Source organism: Ruditapes philippinarum, unplaced genomic scaffold (assembly GCF_026571515.1).
Source record: "Ruditapes philippinarum isolate M1 unplaced genomic scaffold, ASM2657151v2 ctg1680_1_1_1_1, whole genome shotgun sequence".
Lineage (NCBI taxonomy): Eukaryota > Metazoa > Mollusca > Bivalvia > Venerida > Veneridae > Ruditapes > Ruditapes philippinarum.
Window position 1 is genome coordinate 9,060 of NW_026866822.1, and position 9,662 is coordinate 18,721.

The following is a 9,662-nucleotide window of genomic DNA, read 5'->3' on the forward strand; positions in this document are numbered from 1 at the left end:
TTATTTAATTGTAAATATACAAATGTTGGGATATTTGTTGATTGAAACTGAAAATATGGTTCTAAATTTTCAAGTAAAACAGATGCTTTCATGCATTCACAATTTGTTTGAACTACATATAATTTTAATGAAAAATAAAACAAGACAAACATTTTGAATAACTAGGAATGTGTCCATAGGACACGGGTCCCGCCCCTATGCGCCACTGTTCTGTCAATCTTATGACTCTAGGTCAAATATTTTTTGAAAACTAAAAATCTTTTACTAAGTAAAGGGCGAGAACTTTACAAATACTGAATAAATTCACAAGTAAACCCCAAGGTGCATAAGTACACATGCTGACCAACATTCTTTTAAACATTCAGGCCTACAAGTGATATACTTTTTGAGCTATGCATGAACAAGTTGAAAATTGTAAATTATTCGGTAAATTAAAGTGAACCTGTAGTAGCCACTCCTATATTGTCTTTCTTATTTATATTTTATCCCTGTATGATATTAATTATGGAGTTAAATGATAAATTATTTATGTTTGGCTGAATGAAATGAAAGAAAACATAAATATTTTTTTAGCTATGCATGAACAAGTTAAAAATTGTAAATTTATACTACTGTAAGTCAAGGGCAATAACTTTAACAAAACTGAAAAAAATCCACATAAAAGTCCCAGGTTCATAGCTTCAAAGTGATGTAAATCATTATTCCTGTAATTTAGTGATGTTGATCATTATTCCTGTAAAGTTGGTTGATTCTCACTCAAGCACTCAAGGAACAAATAACAACATAATGAAACGTTTTTTACTAAGCCAAGGGAAATAACTCTACAAATACTGGATAAATCCACAAGCCAAACCCCAGGTGCAAAACTAAATATGCTGAGCAACCGTCCCGTAAGGTTTAATGACTCTATGTCAAATCCTTTTTGAGTTACATGTGACACAAGTTGAAAACTGCAAAATTTAACAAAGTCAAGGGCAATAACTCTAAAAATCAGAAATAATTCCAGACGAAAATACCCAGATGCGCAACTACACATGCTGATCAACATTCCTGTAAAGTTTCATGACTCTAAGTCAAATACTTTTTGAGTTACATGCGACACAAGTTGAAAATTGCAAAATTTTACTAAGTCAAGGGCCATAACTCTCAAAATACTAAATCCAGACGAAAATATCCAGGTGCACAACTACACATAATGTTCAACATTCCTGTAAAGTTTCATTGCTGTAGGTCAAATACTTCCTGAGTAGCATGCGACACAAGTTGAAAATTGCAAAAATTCAATGGCAGTAACTCTGATAATACTAAAAATATCCAGATGAAAATACCAAGGTGAACAACTACACTTGCTGATCAACATTACAGTAAAGTTTCATGACTCTTGGTGAAATACGGACGGACAGACAGGGGTAAATTTAAATGCCCGCCACTAAAGTGGGGGCACAAAAATAAATATTTTATCAGCCCACCTAACCTATCTAAACTGGAATGGGATGAGGGAGTAAATACAAAGATAATTTTAAGGCTTGCCTTGTTTGATTGAACAAGGATTTTATATAAAATGCCCCTATGTCATTGGTCTAATAAACTAGATTGGACAACAAACAATTCCTGGACTAATAACAACTAGATCTCCGCGAATCATGTGTTGCCTTGTTAAACAATATAGTTTAGGAGAAATGGCCAAGACAAAAATAAAATATGAAAATTAACACAGGGCAATAAAGTTAAAGCCACTAATAGCAAATAACAAGCAAAGCCAAAATTTAGACATTTAACCTTGAAGGTCAAGGTCAATTTTGAATGAAGGCCAAGGTTAGACAATACACCAAGAACTTTAAAAGTTATGAACAAGGTTCAAGTTTGCAGAAGGCAACGGCAGCAACCTCTATTTCAAAAAAAAAAAAAAAAAAAAAAAAAAAGCTGAGCTAAAGTGAATGACATAGTACATGTATATCAAAATATATAATTGAATAATACTTTTAACTTTGTTACTACATTAAAGCTCATAGCAGCACTTATAGTTTAATAGATTGGATAATATTTTGCACTTGTATAAAAAGTACGGTAGTCATTTTTCTGACAAAATATTAAAAACAGACCTTGAGTCATGACAAATGAATCAAGAGAATTTTTTTCGAAACAAGATAGGTACAGTGCCATATCTAGAAAGATAGTTCATAAAACTATCATGAATACCAGGTCAATGTCATCTTAAATATGTTTGAATATTTGGGCAATCAGTGTAACACACTATTTATCATTCTTTTCCATAAAAAGTCAATCATATCTTGATTTATGTTCCTCATGAATGGCTCGGGTAGGCTTCGGGCTAACTTGGGCCAAATATTTTGAAAGTCTGTGGGGGTCATCTTCCTCTAACTTTCTATTTTATATATCCCCTCCATGTCACTAATTCTCAGAGTTATAGCATCATGAAAAATGGTATAATGATACTTTTTCTTCTTCTTTAATTCATCCAGACTCGCTGAAGTCTGAAATGGAGATTAACAAGCCTGTTATAACAAAAATCATAAGTGTATACAATTCTCAAAATGCATTACATGTAATTATGTCCTCAAAATTTATTAGTCAGGTTATTCAGAGACTGCAAAATCTCTTTTGATTGAAATTAATATTATATAGGCAATATAAATGCATAGTGATCACACTTTCAATAAAAATATCTTATAATTCATAGAGGCAGGAACATTTAATACTAAGATATGCAGCATTTATATTCATATGCAAAAATGACAAAACAAATGTTGAGAATCTATATGCCCAAAGAAGATAAAGCTAAACATTTTATTTAGGTTTTGCCTCTTTATATGTTTGAAGAACTGAAATCTTTCTATTGAAATAAACAAAGAAACATGCTACATCCATATTAGACTCAGTACAGAGGACATCTATGTTGAACATTATTATAGTTCCAAACAATTCACTTTATTAACACAAACTGGACACTGTTTTCTTTCATTCTGTAAAATTGTGAAACATTACATGTTGGAGTTTTGTAAGTAGCATACCTAACAGATCCCCCTTGTTGGTGATGTATGGTCTATTTCCATGTATATTATAATCTATGGCTGCAAGAAGATTGTGCATCCTATAAACATGTGGTGTGTAAGCAAATCTTTTGGTACAATACATCAAGATGTGCTGGTGAAACCCCTCCATGCCAGCTGTACTTCTAAAAATGAATACAAATAATGGAAAGATATTTTCATTTAAATGATTTTAGTAACGAAAAATCCCTTAACATTAACATATTCATATGCTAGAATCTATGTATGTAAATAATTATCTTTGAAAAGATTTTACACAGCTCTATCCTTCAATTGATAAGTGCAATAAAGGTGTCAATTAATTTACACATAATGGTTGTAGGTCCATTTGCGTTAACATATAAAGGTGCTGTAAACATTGAACATTCTATAATCAATAGACATATGATTATGAGCTTTGTATTAATCAGGACATATACTCCTTTCCAGTTAGGAAAATAAATCCTTTTAAAAATTTCACTCCAAACTGCTAGCATATCTTAACAAAGATAGACATATCTCCTTTGCAGAATTAATGGTTCCAACATTGGAGCCATTGGCTTCAACTTTTTTGATTGGCCAATCTGGTGGTGCAAACTAAAATTGCTCCAGGGGGAACCCTGTCAATATAAATTTCTTTTATTGTACCTTATGAGAACATACCTGCAGTTGAGATATTATGTCATCTTATTCAGAACACCAGCCAGATTTTTCAGACTATGTGCATCTTATTTCCTTTGCAGCCATGGTTTGTTCTGGTTTCTAATGGGCTATGATTGTACTAGGCATTGGTGTATTCCATCATCTGAAAACAGAATCCATTCATGCTCAATAACTATAAGATTGATGCAGACACTAAAATATATTATTCCCTGAAATAAAATATCAAGACAAATAAGCATGCATTAAAAAATGGCAAAGAAGTCAGCCTTCAACAATTTTATGAAACATTACTTAGCATTTCACATTTATTTTACATATAAAATGCTTACCATAAACCTATGAAGTATTCCACATTATGCATCAAAACATCTTGCATGCATTAATTTTCTTGCAACAAATGACAATTATGTATTGCTATCTAGAATTTTATCTAAATATTTCTTGAGCAACAGAATTATCATATAAAAATATCAAACATTCAAACAAAATCAAATATATACAATGTAATAATTGTTTACTTACCATGAATAGTTTATAGTCTGTAGCAGTTTTATAACTAAACCAGAAATGAATGGTTGTGTCTCAATTCAACTCCAAAAGGATTTAATTGGCTTTCTTTAGTGCTACCTGAAGATTAAACCATAACTTGCTTAAGATTTTGAAGAAAAAAAATCAATTGTGGAATTCCTTTTCATTTTAGCGAAAAATATAATAAATTATTCTACATAAGAATTGTATATATTCAGTCTTCACCAACATTTACTATAGGACATGAATCTGCCCTTGTTATTAACAACAAATACAGCAGTATTGCATGCAGTGATAACACCAGTCTATTAAAAATTCTTAGTTTAAAAGGGATATAACTTAAAAAAATATTGCTTTCACAGTCATTGAATTTAAGATTTTGAATTCACTGGCCCCAATTCCCATTTTGAATTTATTCTACTATATATTTAACTACATTTTCTTAAAATTTACACTGGCCCAAACTAATTTTCACTGGCCATGGGCCAGTGCTAAATTCAATGACTGCTTTCATAAGAACATGTATGCTCCCCTGTTTAACAATTACACTTTGTCCTGATAAGCAAGTCTTTCAAGTTTCATGTTGATACATTTCAAAATATTTAAATAATGCAATTGTATGCCAACATAGCAATCTGACATAGAATGTAATAGCTTTGAAAAAAAAAAGCTAGAAATTAGTTATTTATGATGTTTGATTGTAACTAAGAAAGTATACTCCACTTTTTAGGAGTCTGTAACTATTTTGTTGTATGGTCTGAGAATTGACTACATAACAGAATCCTTTCCAAAAACCATATATGAGCCGCATCACGACAAAACCAAAATAGTGCCATTGCGACCAGCATGGGATGGATCAGGACCAGCCTGCGCATCCGCGCAGTCTGATCAGGATCCATGCTGTTCGATATCAGTTTCTCTACTTGTTATAGGGTTTGTATAAAGCGAACAGCATGGATCCTGATCAGACAGCGCGGATGCGCAGGCTGATCTGGATCCATGCTGGTCGCAAAACCATTATGTTGGTTTTGTCGTGACGCGGCTCATATATATTTTTTCACAAGTGGATTTAAGACCTACAGTATAATGACCCTCTATCATTTTTCACCTCAGTGAACAATTACCTATAATAATATTATGGAGTCATACAAATATCAAACTCATCATTTAAGATGACACCAAAATCTTTCAATTGGACCAAAATTAACCATGTAATGCATGTTTTTTTTTCTTCTTCTAATACAGTATTATATGCCACTTAAAAAATGTTATAATTGTTTAATATTTAAATCATATGAATATCTGATCATGATATACATGGATCACATGTTGACATGTATATATCCATTAATTGGTTCAATAAACTAATAAAAAAACATGAATTCAGCAGCATTTAAGATTAATCAGTTTTTATATGAATTATATAAGTAAATTAGTTATGCAAGTATATAGTTATATAGCAATTTTGAAAGGTATTATTATAACCTGTCACTTACGACAAAAATGGTGTACTTACTCTCCTCTGCATATGCACTGAAGTCCAGGTCATCTTTGATGTCCCTGGTAGTGGTATTGCAACACATGATGATGATGATTGAAATTGACTTATTTCTGTAATTGAAAATATAGCATACTAGTACCATGGCCTAAAATCTTGACTATTCAAACCAATTACAATACATCATACATGAATTGCTGCACTGCTTATAAGGAAGAAGGGTTGTCAATAAGAATTATCTAACGTTCCCAGCACAATTATGGTTATTGTCCATGATTATTTTTCAAATTGTGAAATGCTGAAATTTTACTGCAAAAATGATTCAAATGAGACAAAAATATTGATTTTTGTGCGATTTTCCAGACAACATTTAAGTTTTTCTACTTTATTTCTTAGAAGATTCAACAACCCTGGATAGTAGATCAATATATCAGACTTACGGGCTTGTTATTGCTTAAATGTCGGTCAAGGTTGCCCAAAAGCAAAAATATCTCAAAATCAAAGGACGTCACATTTATAGGACTACCCTTGATAGTTGAACAGGCTTTGAAGAAATGCCTGTTCTGCTAGTCAATAGTTCTAACCCTTTTTGAGACACATGTGGCTAATTTATTTCACAGCATTGTAGTTACTATAGTACAGTACAGCTTACAGTAAAAAACAATAATGTGATTGGAAAATAATTTTTTTTCAAAATATAATTTTGTTGTGTCTTAAATGATTCTTAAAAGATAGTGATTGGTCATTGAAATTACAATGGTTACAATGAACATACGCATTAAAATTGTAAAGGATTAGGCTCAGCCGATCTTTTATTTAACCTGTTATTGTTATCAATTTATTGGTACGAAAATTACAGTGAACGAAAACTTGATACACAGACGTGGATCTGCAAGCTTAATTTCTTTATCATAAGTCAAAACCATCCTAAAAACTATAACACAATATCTGTGTTTATATATTCGTAGGTGAATTTTTTCTATAAGTAGATCTAAGACCAAGAAAAAATTAATGCAAACAAAAACGATGATCACCTCACCTGTCAATCAGATAACAACTTCACGGTCGCTTTTGGTTTTAATTACCCTTTTTAGAACTTTTCATCGCTTTGAATCACTACCGGAGTATATCCTTGATTGAATTAAATCACAGTTTCTTCCCACTTTCCGCTTTTTCCTTTTCCAATCTCAAAATTTATTTCTCGTATACGTGCCACACCTTTCGTATTGTCCGCCATTATTTTGGTTTGGTAAATCATATCACGTGACTCAGATCCGAACATTTACGGAAATAATCGAAGGGCTTCCCGCCAAAATATAAATCTTATTTGACTAACCCACTTCTTGGGCCGAAAGGTGGTTGGTAAAATTCAATCCCCTTAAAACAGAATCATTATTAATATCGCGTAAAACAAACAGACTTATAAATCATCCTCCTATTTTTATGCAAAACACACAAATAAAAGAAGTACGTAATCACAAACACTTAGGTATTACTTTTACTCATGATTTACGTTGGTCAACACATATTGAATACATTAAAAATAAAGCTTGGAAAAGAATAAATGTCATGAAAAAACTAAAATTTCAACTCGACAGGAATTCACTACAAATCATATACCTATCATTTATTAGACCGATTATAGAATATGGAGATGTATTATTTGACAATTGTAATCAAAATGATAAAAAAGAGCTCAAACAAATTCACCAAGAAGCAGCTAGAATAATTACCGGAACAACTAAACTTGTGTCTATTGATAAACTCATGAAAGAAGTTGGGTGGGAATCCTTGGAAAAAAGGCGTTACAAACATAAATTGATTCTTTTCTTTAAAATGAAAAAAGTCTTACCCCTCAATACCTCTCTGACCTTGTCCCTCCGTCTGTTGGTAGTGAGCATCGGTACCCACTCCGGAACTCAAACGACACACAGAATATTCACACAAATACAGATTATTACTATAAATCATTCTTGCCTTCTGTTATCAGAGATTTCAATTCTCTTCCACCTCAAACGCAAAATGCCCCAACCTTAGCTTCTTTTAAGCGCCTTCTTAATAATGATTTGCCAAGTGTGCCTGCTTATTTTCTTTCTGGTGATCGCAAACTTCAAATTTTTCACACAAGATTACGCACTCACTGCAGTTCGCTTTCTGCCGATCTATTTGAAAAGAATATTATCGAATCTCCATTTTGCGAATGTGGTCCGAGAGAAAATGCTTATCACTATTTCTTGGAATGCCCTAAATATACTAACCTTCGACCAGAATTAATAACGGCTATTTCCCAATTTTGTAATCCTTCTTTAAATGTCATTCTTACTGGAAACACTTCTTTATCTTACGAGTCTAATGTATCTATCTTTACAGCTGTTCAAAAATACATCCGAGAAACGAAGCGCTTTTAGCGCGTACCCCAAGTCTTACTTACGCTTGTTCATCTAAACATACATAGTTACTATATAATGCATCTTTGTTTACTCCTGTTGCTTTATTATTGTTCATCCACCACTCCTTTTCTTTCTCAATTTTTTTTGTTTTTTTTGTCAATATTAGCTGGTAGTTTTTTGTTGTTTCGTAATTACATAATTGTACTTTATAACTATCAATTAAGATTCTTATTACATTCTTTTGTCTCCGTTAATAAACAGTGTCTTTTCGATTGCACATTCCTAGGTGAAAATGAAACGGCGACTTCTAACTAAATTAATCTGTCATACAATAATTTATTTTTTCACCTCCATTTTGTTTCATTTTTCTTTTGCTTTTTTTCTTTTTTCTCATGACTATATATTAAGTATTTATTAATTGCAAAATACATATTTTTTGAAAATGTCTTTGATATATTTTCAACTAAATGAATTTTGTGCATGATAATGCCATGAACTGTATATATGTAAATTGTTTAAACTGGGACAGGACACTCATAAGCTTTCATAGCTTTCTGCCCAATCCCAAATGTATTGTGTAAATATTGTTCATCATAATGTAAATATATAGAATAAAATATGTTTAAACCAAACTGGTTCAAAGTCGTTTATCCGGTGATTTTCTCCGCATTAAAGAAATACTTTTTATGCGACACAAAGATACCCTGTCACCGCATAAAAACAATTAAAATGTTTTTGTATTAGTGACGGGTGTGTTTTGACGTTAAAAAATAAAATAAAAATAAAAAAAAACATTTATCTCCTTCTAAGGTTATGTAAATGTGCAACGTGTTTATGTGTCAATCAAAATTGAATCGGCGTATGACATATTTTTTTACCATTTATTGGACTGACGGACATTTATGATCATTCGTAACGTCATTTTAAACATTTTTAAGAGATATGGCTGCTTTTCCTTAAGTCGTGGGTTTTCCTTGAGTCGTGGGTTGGTTAAAATCGTATATGACTTTTTTTATGGTTAAAAATGTATTTGAGAAGTTAATATTGCTTATAATTTGTTGTTAAAAACTTGTAAATACCGTAATAATCGATTCATTTGGCCATTTGTAGGGTTTATTTACATTTTTTGACAACAACAACAACAACAACAACCTACTGGTTTCCGGTGTTTGGAACAGGTGCGACTTAATTTCGCGCCAAAATTGGGCTCCACAGAAAGTCTCACTGAACTATTTATTGAAATATAAACTAACACTAGGCCATCGGCATCATTTTACCTATTATCGATCATTTATCAATCTTGAATAAAATTTTGAAATCAATTGTTGTATCTCCCTCTTTTTGCAACTAGATATGTTTGTTTATAAAGCAGAATTAACGAAATAGGATACATTTGAAAACCAGATTGCTTTATCAAAATATCATTTGCAATTGCTGGTACAATTTTGTTAATGTATAAAAGATTTTGAAGGCAGAATGAAAGTTGCCCTGATGTTTTATTTTAGTTTGATTACAAACTTTAATAGATCTTAT

The 9,662-nt window shown here is 31.7% G+C and overlaps 1 long non-coding RNA gene across 3 annotated transcripts; it reads right to left on the reverse strand.

The window, feature by feature from the left end:
* Positions 1–1,898: 1,898 nt before the first annotated feature.
* Positions 1,899–7,045, reverse strand: LOC132733805 (uncharacterized). 3 transcript variants are annotated; one of them, XR_009626220.1, is made up of 6 exons: positions 6,779–7,045; positions 5,758–5,852; positions 4,236–4,340; positions 3,714–3,855; positions 3,033–3,196; positions 1,899–2,495 (listed from the first exon to the last, which is right to left on the reverse strand). It is a non-coding gene; the product is annotated as an uncharacterized LOC132733805 (long non-coding RNA). The 3 variants fall into 3 exon arrangements; XR_009626221.1 differs by lacking the exon at positions 6,779–7,045 and having other exon boundaries at positions 5,754–6,762; XR_009626219.1 differs by lacking the exon at positions 6,779–7,045 and having other exon boundaries at positions 5,758–6,761.
* Positions 7,046–9,662: the final 2,617 nt, after the last annotated feature.